This window comes from Aedes aegypti, unplaced genomic scaffold (assembly GCF_002204515.2).
Source record: "Aedes aegypti strain LVP_AGWG unplaced genomic scaffold, AaegL5.0 Primary Assembly AGWG_AaegL5_hic_scaff_5_PBJ_arrow, whole genome shotgun sequence".
Taxonomy (NCBI): domain Eukaryota; kingdom Metazoa; phylum Arthropoda; class Insecta; order Diptera; family Culicidae; genus Aedes; species Aedes aegypti.
Window position 1 is genome coordinate 282,081 of NW_018736280.1, and position 12,807 is coordinate 294,887.

At 44.3% G+C, this 12,807-nt stretch overlaps 1 protein-coding gene across 7 annotated transcripts in view; it reads right to left on the minus strand.

Moving 5' to 3' along the window:
- The window catches only part of LOC5565467 (dipeptidyl aminopeptidase-like protein 6), a 546,556-nt gene that overhangs the window by 255,749 nt on the left and 278,000 nt on the right, over window positions 1-12,807 (minus strand). The window contains exon 8 of one of the 7 annotated variants that reach the window (XR_002503133.1): window positions 902-1,029. The exons of the other annotated variants lie outside the window; for them this stretch is intronic. The gene's annotated coding sequence lies outside the window, so the exon portion shown is untranslated. The remainder of the gene's footprint in view (window positions 1-901; window positions 1,030-12,807) is intronic. 7 annotated transcript variants of the gene reach the window in all.

The window sequence follows — 12,807 nt, forward strand, 5'->3', positions numbered from 1 at the left end:
GTTCATTTTTAACAACTTTATAACAAAATAAATAGATAGTTATGCATTTCAATAATATACAATATTATCGTATATAGAACAGTATTATAATTATGATAATTTGTATCAAACATTATAACTTGGTTTGATATGTTTTTGATAGAATTAAAACACATTTTGTTATGTTTATGTTACTATTCATACACTTTTTGTTATAATTTTAGTTATTTTAACAACATCCTGCATCAAGTTTGTATCAACCAAGGGGGTGGGCACTCTACACAGTGCGTCCTACGCACATTGGGCGCACATCAGCACGTTTTTACAATTTTACCATAATGTGTCTGCTATAAAACTGAACTGAAAATTCAAAGAAAAAATCTTAGCTTGCCATGGTTCGCTAATGTTTTGTTTGCTGTCACCTAGAGATTTCTTTCGCATGGAACTAGAAAACATTTTAATCCTAATTATTTGATTATTTTACATTTTAGGTTCACAAAACTAAATGGTTTCCGGAAAGGATATGTGATTTCAGCTACCTACGACAATAACATTAGTTGTGTTTCAAATCAAGCGAATTTCATACTCCATGGTGTGATCAACGGCGGCCGAGGGGATGGGCTCGAAAGCCTTGAAGCTTGATTCCATGATATGAAAGGATAATGCTACCTAAATGTGTTGTGCTACATGCACTGGCCTCTCCCCGAAGAAAAACCATAAGGTGGTTCCGGGGAGATGAGGGTCTGAGGCCAAGGGCAATGTCGATGCACTGTACACCACTTGAGCAATTCAACTAGGATTTCTCAAGTACAGTGCATGTGCTAATTTTAGTGGGTCGTCGTTGGTGCGGTCTGTTTGTATATTTCCCCCTAGTAAAAAAATACATATTTTCCCGATATTTTGTTCAAATTCCTGGGTATACCACGTATTTTTCCCGGCCTTTTGTTATTCCTGGGGGTTTTCTGCTTTTCCCGGATGGATGGAAACTCTGATTTTAGCTGTTACGTCTGCTTGTCTGTAGTTTTATAATACCGCTTACCCAGTTAACAGCTGAAAAAAAAACCACAAAAATTTGTGAAATGTTACATGTAATTTAAACTGAATTTCTTTATTAATCAAATAACTGGCATGCTTTGGGATACAGATGCAAAACATGAACGGCTGATTATAAAATCCTGAAAATAATTTAAATTACATTACAAGGACGCTGCGGTGTAACTAGTTTGACTTATTGCCTAAATTTGCAAAATTACGTTTCTAGAGAAAATTTGTGGAATGAGAGGCAAACTGGCAGAAAATTCAGATGTCAATGTTTGCTGAGATCGTGTCTTTGTAATTTCAGTTCATTGCGCTTTTATAGCATGTGGTATTATAGCTAGCTTGGCACGCTCGGCACACATTGGCACTCTGAAGGCACATTTAAAAAGAAAGTGCGCCGTCCAACTGTGTAGAGTGACCACCCCCTTGGTAACAACCTATGTTCGAAAAAAAACTTATGCTGATATAATTTTGTTATGTACCCTTAGTCGAGTATGGACTCAAGCAGTCCGCAAAAGTCTGGCACTCTACAGTTAAAGAGATCTTGTTAAAACTGGGATTCCACCAGTCTAAATCTGATGTCTGCTTGTACATGAAGCAACTACGCAGCGGTGAGTGGATCTATATATGTACTCATATACGTAGACGATATGATCGTGGTGTGCAAGGATAATCGACACATTGACTGGCTAGAGGGTGAGCTACGGAAGCGGTTGGAGATTTCTAGCTTGGGTATAGTAAATCTGTGTCTTGGAGTCAAGGTGCGAAGAGACGAGAACGGATTTTATCACCTTAGTCAACAAGCTTTCATCAGAGAAATTGCGAAGCGCTTCGGCCTTAATGAGACCAAAAGCTCGAAGTACCCACTCGACCAAGGTTACCTTAAGCAGCAGGAGAGTGAGTTACTACCAAACAACTGTATGCACCATAGTTTGGTTGGTGCATTGTTGTATTTGGCTTCGAATTCAAGATCGGACATAGCAGTGGCAGTATCAATACTGAGCCGGAGATCAAATAATCCGATACAGTGAGACTAGACGGAGTTAAAACGTGTCGTGCGCTACCTTATTGGTACGGCGCACTATGTATTGAAGTTGGCGAGTAATCGATCGAAGAGGCTGATCCTTCCCGGTTACAGCGACGCCGATTGGGCTGGTGATACGTCCGACCGGAAGTCGACAAGCGGATATGTTTTTCTTGTCGGAGATGCAGTAGTAAGTTGGGCAAGCAGAAAGCAGGGCTGTGTTGCCACCTCAACCATGGAAGCCGAATACGTCGCGCTTTTGGAGGCAGCATCTGAGGCGGTGTGGCTACGTGGACTGTTAAGCGAGCTAAGAGTTGTTTCTCACGAAGCAACAACGATTTTTGAGGACAACCGTAGTTGTATTGCTTTCGTAGCACTGAACAAACAAAGCAAGCGAAGCAAACACATCGACACGAAGCTTCATCACGCTAAGTACTTGTGTTCTCGTGGGATCATACAGTTGGAGTACTGCCCTACAGACAGGATGGTGGCAGATGTTTTCACCAAGACACTGGGGCCGGTGAAGATGTTGCAATTTGCCAAGCAGCTCGGACTTGTTCCGTGAATCAGCAAGGAGGAGTATTGGCAAACATAGTACAGTGGGCACTGACCCCCGAACACTGGTAGAAATACTGCTAGATAAACAAACAGAAGTTTTGAACTAATTTCCTTCAGTGTATTTTTTGATAATAAAAACAACAAGTTCAATTTCAACCGGGCGCGTGTTATGGTCTTTGTATTTCACGATTTCCCTACGCAAAAGTGTTCCCTGCGGTTCTTCCGGGTTCGTGTATCCACAATAGGCTAACACTACATGTGCGGGAGTAAGCCCACCTTGCGCACCACCACTGCTACGATTGACCAAGAGGACCTTGCATACCGTTTACTTCACGACCGAGTAGCTGTCAACGATCGGTAAAAAACCGAACAAAAACAAATTTGCAAACGGAACAGTTAAAACATGCGTTTCTAATTCTAAATTTGTTATTCTAAGACACGAATTACATTAAATTGGATTATTCTATGAATTTGTAAGTACATACTACAACACAACATGCTTCTCCTTCTTTCTGGCATTACGTCCCAACTGGGACAGAGCCTGCTTCTCAGCTTAGTGTTCTTATGAGCATTTCCACAGTTATTAACTGAGAGCTTACTATGCCAATGACCATTTTTGCATGCGTATATCGTGTGGCAGGTACGAAGATACTCTATGCCCTGGGAAGTCGAGAAAATTTCCAACCCGAAAAGATCCTCGACCGGTGGGATTCGAACCCACGACCCTCAGCTTGGTCTTGCTGAATAGCTGCGCGTTTACCGCTACGGCTATCTGGGCCCCTAACACAACATGCAGAAAATGGAATGAATTAACATTTATACAACATATAGACAGATTAAAATCAACATAAACGTTACGGACCGTGACAGACAGATTAAAAGGAAGGACTAAAAACGTAAGTCACATTAAAACCTAAAAATTGAAATTGTAAAACTAATTATAATAAAATTTACAGCTTAAAGCATTCTCCTATAAAAAGCGAGTGCTAAAAAGGCGTCCGAAACATTCCTGCTGTCGCAGCCACCGTAACATACTTTAAGGTTTTTAACCTCACAAAGTGAGCACTTCCAGACGCCAGGTATGTCTGAATCGACAAAGGAGCCGGACAAACCGCGCGGTGTCATCCGACAGCTGACGGAGGAGGAAAGCTTAACAGCCGGCCGTTGTCCCCTTTGCGACCGCCCAGATGTGGCGGATAAATGGATGGTGCAATGCGATCTGTGCGAGAGATGGTTCCACTTCTCTTGTGCGGGGGTGAACGAGAGTATCGCCGATCGCAGTTTTGCGTGCGTTACTTGCGGCCTCAAAAACGCAAGAGAATCCACAAGATCGCAAACCTCCAGTACCAGCTCAACAAGGAGGCGGCTTGAACTCCTACGATTAGATGAGGAGAAGAAACTGGAGGAGCAAATGCTGGCCGAACAAGCAGAAGAAGAAGCTGCTCTACGGAAGAAGGCCCTGGAAGAGGAAATGGAGCGACGGAAAAGGATCATGAAGGAAAAGCTGGAGATCGCGAAGAGCTACCTCAGCAAGAAGTACGTGGTGCTGCAAGAGGAGGAACGGTCAAACGATGGTAAAAGCGGGAAAAGCCAATCTAGCACTCGGAGTAAGCGCAGCGACGTTGAAAAGTGGGTCGAGAAACACGGAATGGCCATGGCAACTGGATTCTGGACAAATCAAGTTCCCAACGGTTCCACGTCAGTTACCGGAACTGTCCCAAAAACAACAACAGCTGGAATCTCGAGTGGTGAAGGTGGTGCAATACTTCCGACGACGTCTGATGTCCAAAATAACCCTGCGGCAACCACTAGCTTGTATGATCACGAGAATATCGCATCGTGGGGAACTCTGGTGCCTCATTCCGGCCAGAACCCAGCAGTTCCAGCCTCGATTGGATCTTCATCGCTGCCGACAACTGCTAGCACCCCGGTGCATCAGGGACAGATTCCGCGTACAGTCAATTTCCTCGCGGCGGTTGACATCTCTCCTCCAACTTCAACGCAGTCAGCCAGACTGCCGGCACACAACATGGATATTTCTCCACCTAACGTCGGTGAAAGGACTACAGCGGATCTGGAACGAGAGGTTCACGAGTTGCAGCTACAGTTAGCCAACATGAAGCGGGCTTCGTCTAGCCAGTATCAACCATGTTCAGCCCCCGGAGGCAGTGGAGTGTCAATAACAGCAACTTCTGGTCTAGGTAACCCCACTGACGCAGGTATGTCCAACTTTCATGCCCCGGACCAAGATGCCCATACAGTAGGTAGACAGGCGCAAATCCAGCGCAGTTATCCAGTAGGGACTCAGGCTAGAGTTAGTTTTGCTACACATTGTACCTCACAGAACACTGTATCGAATTCCATTTCCATTCCACACTGGAACCCGATGGGTTCGTCAAACAATTTACCGTCTACCCGTTCTGGGTTTTCCAATCGCTCAATGCAGCAGTGCGAATCAACTGATCCAAACCCGTTCGTCGCGAGTACAAGTGTGCCAAATCCGCTTTTGGCAAGTGGTATAAGTGTTCCGAATCCAATCAATCAGCAGCCTTTTCCGATTGGCGCTCCATCCTATCCGTTCGTCGCGAGTGTACCGAGTGTTCCGAACCCAGTTGTCACGCCGGTAGTTTCGCAAGTAGTGCACAATCCGCTAGCCGCTATGTTTGGACCGAGTTCCCAGCAAATCGCCGCAAGGCACGTCGTACCCAAGGAGTTACCTGAGTTCGCCGGCGATCCTGTAGATTGGCCGTTGTTCGTAAGCAGCTACACCAACTCAACGCGAATGTGTGGGTATTCCAACGACGAGAATCTGATGAGACTTCAACGCTGTCTGAAGGGGAACGCAAAGGATGCAGTTCGAGGACATCTCTACCATCCATCGTCGGTACCTCAGGTAATGGCCACCTTGGAAACACTCTACGGCCGCCCGGAACTGATTGTGAAGTGTCTGACGAACAAAGTCTTTGCCACTCCGGTACCGAGAGCGGATAAGCTGGAGAGTCTAATCAGTTTTGGACTCGTCGTGCAAAACCTCTGCAGTCAGCTTCAGGCTATGGGCATGGAAGTTCATCTGTCGAATCCGTCACTTCTCCAAGACCTTGTGGACAAGTTGCCGGCCAACATCAAGCTGGATTGGGCGATGTATCAACGACAGATTCCAGTTGTAGATTTGCGTGCCTTCGGGAATTACATGGCGACGATCGTTTCTGCAGCCAGTAATGTTACGCTTTATGCAGAACCGCTGCGAAATCCGGAGAAGCCGAAGGGAAAGGAAAAGGGCTTCGTAAACGCTCATCTGACGGAGACCGGCCGAAACCTGATCGCGAAGGCAAGAAGGATGATGTGCAAGAAGGATGGACATAAAGCGAGAGACTGCCATAGTTTTAAACAGTTATCATTAGAGAATCGTTGGAAGACCGCTCAGCAGTTAAAACTGTGTCATCGCTGCTTGATTCCCCATGGCAAATGGCCGTGCAAGGCCACAGTTTGCGGCGTCGGTAACTGCGAAGTGCGTCACCATAAGCTACTCCACCCAGGAGACCCAAGTCACGCAACTACAACAGCTACAGCGTCAGCGAATAGTCAGTCTAGCCCATCAGCGATCGTGAACGTGCACCGTCAGCTTCCGGGTCCAGTTCTTTTCAAGATTCTTCCCGTAACTCTTTACGGAAAGCACACATCAACCAACACGTTGGCATTCCTCGACGATGGATCATCGCATACGCTGATTGAAAAGGACTTAGCGGACGAACTAGGAGTTGAAGGCGAAGTGGAACCTCTCTGTCTGCAGTGGACCAGCAGCATCAAGCGAACTGAAAGCGAGTCCCAGAACGTTGAGCTGGAAATTTCGGCCGCTGGAACGGATCGTAAGCATACACTGGCTTATGTACGAACGGTCGAAAGTCTGGATCTTCCCCCGCAATCATTGCAATACGAAGAGATGGCGCATAAGTTCGACTACCTGAAAGGACTACCCGTGGCAAGTTGCGCTACTGTCGCACCGCGTATCTTGATCGGAGCCTACAATGCTAAGCTGTTACTGACGCTGAAAAAGCGAGAGAGGAAGTACTGCGAACCAGTTGCGGCAAAAACTAGGCTGGGCTGGACCATATACGGTAAAGCAGGAGGTATTGGTGCCTCATCCGAGCATCGCCTGCTTCATGTTTCTGCTCGCACATCCGATGAACAGCTGCACGACGCGGTGAAAGACTTCTTCTCCATCGAGAATGTTGGTGTGGCTCTAGTTCCGCAAGTGGAAGCTGAGGAAGATCGAAGGTCCCGTGAAATCCTTGAAACCTAACTGTTCGTACAACCTCTGGACGATTTCAGACAGGCTTATTGTGGAAGTTCGACCATGTTGAGTTCCCCGAAAACCGGTTTATGGCAGAGAAACGATTAACGTATTTGGAGCGAGGCTTGTCCAAGAAACCGGAGCTGTACGCGAACGTCAGACAGCAGATCCTCGACTATCAATCCAAAGGATACGCACATAAGCTCACCGACGAAGAAGCTAGCAGCAGTGATCCCAGAAGTGTCTGGTACTTGCCACTAGGTGTGGTGCAGAATCCGAACAAGCCCGGGAAAGTACGAGTTGTGTGGGACGCAGCGACGAAGACTAGCGGAGTTTCTTTGAACTCCATGCTGATGAAGGGCCCGGACCTTCTCACATCGCTACCATCTGTGTTGTTCCGGTTTCGTCAGCGAGAGGTTGCCATCACTGGTGACATAAAAGAAATGTTCCACCAAATCATGATTCGGCCGGAAGATCGCCAAGCACAACGCTTCTTGTGGCGGGATAATCCAGAGGATCAGATGCAGGAATTCGTGATGGACGTTGCAACCTTTGGGTCGACATGTTCGCCATGCTCCGCACAATATGTGAAGAACAAGAACGCTGAAAAATGGAAACAAATATACCCGGAAGCCGCAGAAGCCATAGTGGACAACACCTACGTAGACGATTACGCGAATAGTTCGGATACAGTGGAAGAAGTAGTTCACGTAGCGCTTGAAGTAAAGGAGATACACGCTAGTGCCGGATTCGAGATCCGAAATTGGCTCTCAAGCTCTGAACAAGTTCTTCGACGGGTCGGGGAGCAAAGTTCGGAATCTGCGAAACACTTCATCGCGGAGAAGTCGACCGATACGGAACGAGTGCTGGGAATCACGTGGCTGCCAGAAAGCGACGAATTTACGTTTGCACTCAAGCTGCGTGCCGATGTACTACAACTGTTGGATGAGGAGATCACTCCAACAAAACGCCAGGTCCTGAGAGTCGTATTTATTTATTTATTTATTTATTTATTTATTTATTTATTTATTTATTCAAACTACAGTAGCACAAATAATCATCTATTGATTTTCAAAGTATATGCCTGTATTTTAATATAAGTAACCTCTAATACCAATGTAATATTAAACAGAATTCAAGTAAATTTTAGTTTTTCGTCTAAATGAAAAGAATCCTAATTCAGTTCTACAATCTCTTGGCAATTCATTCCAAATTTTTACAGCGCGATGACGAAAAGATTCTTTCAAATAATTGGTGGAACAATGAGGGACTGACAATAAAGATACACGTGATGATCGAGCATAAGTAAATAAGTTTTGTAAATAAGGTGGAGGATTATTCAATATTTTGTAAGTTTGAATGCACATTCTGAACTTTAGATGAGTTGTGAATTCACATCCAAGTATTGCCTTTCTAAAGTTTGATATATGATCGTATTTTTTCAGGTTGTATGCATATCTGGTGACCGCATTAAAAACTAGATTTAGTTTATTTAAATTTTTCTTAGATACAAGACCAAATAGAACATCACCATAGTCGAACAAGGGCACTAAAAGTGATCTCGCAAGATGAACTCTTATATGCAATGGAGTGCAATGTCTCAAAATAACTAGAGAGTGCAAAGCATTATAAACTTTTTTGCACAAGGAATTAACTTGTGCGTTCCAGTTTAAATTACAATCCATAAGAAGACCCAGGTTTTTTACCACATCTGTATAGTTAATCAGATTATCATTAACTCTAATCAGTGGAATACAGTGGCCGAAATTCCTATAAGCGCACACGCATTTTTCAACATTTGCGACTAGTTATTACATAAAACATTGACGATCTGTTACTAAAATGATATTTACTATATTTCCACTTGGTTGTATGAAAGACAGTCAAAATTAATAATTTTTCGATTTTGTGAAATAAAAATATCATTTTTTGGCCAGGAAATTCCTATAAGCACACAGTGTCCAAGCTAACGCCATTTGTGTTTGCTTCACTCACACTACAAAAACTTGTCATTTTCTTTTGCTGCCGATGTAAACGGATGCGTGCGGAAAGTTTTGCGATTCGTGCACAGTGTTGTTTGTTGACAGTTTTCAAGATGCCGAAAGGAAAGTTCTTGGACGAAACGGAGCGAAGATTAATCCTTGAATTGAAGGATGTTGGCCAAAGTAACCGTGCAATCGCCAAGAAGATCGGTAGAGGAGAGACGGTCGTGCGAAATTTCCTGAAGAAAGGTGAGAATTACGGCATCCGGAAGAAAAACAAGGGCAACTCCAAGATCACCAACCGTGAGAGGAACCGAATTATCCAGCTTGGTGAAGCCGGGGAGCTGGATTCATCCGGTATTAAGAAGGAATTGGGTCTTTCCATCACAACAAGGCGAGTATCTCAAATACTACGTGGATCTGGACACATGGTGTACACGAAAAAGGCCAAAAAACCCAACCTTACTCCGAGGCATGTTCAGGCAAGACTGGATTTTGCCAGAAACCATATGTCTTGGAAGCGGGAATGGAACAACGTGATTTTTTCCGACGAGAAGAAGTTTAATCTTGATGGTCCTGACTGCTGCGCGTATTATTGGCACGATCTTCGGAAGGATCCGCAAGTGAAGCTGAGCAGAAATTTCGGTGGAGGAAGTTTGATGGTCTGGGCTGCATTTTCACGTAGAGGTAAAACCCCGATTGCAACAATTACTACCAGAATGAAGTCCGAAAACTATGTTGAGCTTCTGGACAGTGTTTTGATCCCATTTACGGAGGATGTGATGGAAAACGAATTTGTTTTTCAACAAGATAACGCTGCGATCCATGTCAGCAAGGCCTCCAAACAATGGTTTTTGGAGCGGGACATCCCAGTTATGGATTGGCCAGCGCGGAGTCCGGACCTAAACCCAATCGAAAATCTTTGGGGAATCCTCGCAAGACGGGTTTACAGTGGAGGACGGCAGTTCGGATCAGTTCGAGAGCTGGAAGCAGCTGTTAGAGAGGAGTGGCGTAAAATTCCTTTGACAATGCTGCAGAACCTCGTCGATTCAATGCCGAAACGAATTTATGAAACAATTCTGAAAAATGGTAAACAAACCAAGTACTAAAGTTGTTGTGTTCTTGTGATATGATTTTTTATGATCTGAAAATAAAGGTGCGCTTATAAGAATTTCCATACTCAAATCCCGTTTTTTCCTCTTCATTCCAAACTGTTTGAAAGAAAAGTCTTAGTAGTTGGTAGAAATATCATATTATCCGAATACCTAAAAGCAGAGATGATTTATTGAAGTATTGGACTTTCTACATGTGCCGGTGAAAAATGGTCATGCGCTTATAGGAATTTCGGGCACTGTATCTGTTAGAACTGTTCGCTTGGTGCGGAAAATTATAGTTTGCGTCTTTTTTGCATTTAGTTGTAATCCGTTTTGCTCACACCATATCAAGATGCGACGTATATCCATGTTAATGAGGTTTACAATGTCAGAAATATTTTTATGATTTCCTGAAATGTATAATTGACAATCGTCTGCATACAAATGAAATTTACAGTAGGATAGTACAGAAGGCAAATCGTTTATATACATTGAAAAAAGTATCGGACCAAGAATTGACCCTTGAGGGACTCCATTTTCTACATTAATCGTTTTAGATTGTTGGAAGTTAAATTCAACATACTGGACACGATTCTGTAAGTAGGACCTTAACAGATTAATGGAAAGATTATCTATCAGGAAAATATTTTTCAGCTTTTTGCATAATAGTCGATGATCTATGGTGTCAAATGCCTTACTAAAATCCAGAAGGGCCATTATGGTAATCATTTTTTTGTCTAGAGCTTCTTTAATGTCATTTTCAATTTTTATCAAGGCAGTTACAGTACTGCATGTTTTCCTATAACCTGATTGCAAAGGACATAACAGATTTTCCTGGCTTAAGTACTCGTTGAGCTGGTTCGTAAGAATCGATTCAAAAACTTTAGAGAGAGCAGGAAGAATGCTTATGGGACGGTAGTCATTTACTGATACAGGATTTTCAATCTTACCAATTGGTATGACTTTAGCCACTTTCCAGTCAATAGGAAACTCACAAGTGATAATGCAAAAGTTGAAAATATCTGTAATGTAAGGTAATGTAACGCAGAGGGACATCTTCAGAATTTTTAACGGAATGTTATCAACACCAATAGCATCACATGAAGCGGAAATGAACTCCTTAAGGACTTCATCATTGTTTACGGATCGGAAGGAAAAGTTTGGTTCGAGTTCAGAAGAATTGTTATTCGGATTGAACGAGATAGGAACATTATGGGATACGAAAAATGTGTTCAATGAATCGGCACATACATCACCACCTCCAATAGTAGTGTTTGTTAGTTTCAACCCCAGTCGTTTGATATTTTTCCAAAGCTGTTTCGCGGGAAGATTAGCACTAAGCTTTGAGGCGAAAAATTCTTTTTTGGTGCGTTCAACTTCACGATTGGTAAGATTGCGAAGGCGTGTGAAATTTTTCCATTTTTGAGAATCACTTTTATCCCGCTTCCAGCATTCATATGCGTCTGATCGATTTTTGAATAATCGGCTTATGTTACCATTGATCCAAGGACTAGTCGGATTCGTAACTAATTTTCTTCTAAGCGGAGCATGCGAATTAAGAATAGAAACAAATAGTTTGGTAAAAAGTCGTCATGAGCATTTTTGACCCCCTCGGGCTCGTTGCGACGTTCGTCGTACACGGCAAGCGCTTGATTCAGGACATTTTGAGAGCTGGTGTGGGCTGGGATGACCCAATTCCAGAACAGCTAGCCAGTCAATGGAGACGTTGGGTGGAAGTACTCCGTCATCTCAACCAGGTGAAGATCCCTCGCTGCTACTTCCCAGGGTACGAGCCACGCAGCCTAGGCAGCTTGGAACTTCATGTGTTCGTCGATGCGAGTGAGGCACCGTATGCTTGTGCAGCTTATTTCCGGATAGTCGACCGCGGACAAGTGCGTTGTGCACTTGTGTCCGCCAAAACAAAAGTAGCTCCGCTGAAACCAATGTCGGTTCCTCGGCTAGAGTTGCAAGCTGCGGTTATCGGCGTGCGACTAATGAAATCGGTACAGGAAAACCATACTCTACCGATCAGCCGTCGTATGATTTGGGGCGACTCGAAAACAGTACAATCCTGGATTCGGTCACACCAACGGAAGTACCGGCAGTTCGTGGCGTACAGGGTCAGCGAAATCCTCAGCGAAACCACTTTGGCTGAGTGGAAATGGGTTCCAACACGACTGAATGTAGCGGATGAAGCCACGAAGTGGGGCAAGGGACCTAGCTTCCAAGCCGACAGCCGTTGGTTTGTTGGGCCTGAATTCCTCTACGAGGAAGAATCCAAGTGGCCGAGCCAGGAGTTCTCACCAACGGACACTCCGGAAGAAATGCGTACGGTTCAAGCTCATCATAGAGTTCCAGAGTCTCTCATCGATTTTCAACGATTTTCTAAATTTCAACGGCTGCTGAGAACAATGGGTTACGTCCTACGGTTCGTCGATCGTTGTCGAGGAAGAGCAAAGAACGATATCCATGGTGACGATGTGCTCTCAAAGGAGGAACTTCTGAAAGAGGAAGCCATGCTGTGGAAATTAGTACAAGCCGAAACGTATCCCGTGGAAGTGTCGACGATACGTCGAAACCAGGATCTTCCACCAGAACAAGCCAAGCGGTTGGCAAAGGGTAGTCCTCTACGGAAACTTTCAGCGTTTCTTGATGATCACGGTGTCCTGCGTGTCGAAGGACGGATTGGAGCAGCTAAATTCGTTCCCTATGCATCCAAGTTTCCTGTCATACTCCCAAAAAAGCATCGCTTCACCGAATTGGTCGTCGAGCTCTTTCATCAGAAGTACGCGCACGGGTACAGGGAAACTGTAACCAACGAGATTCGACAAATTTTCCACA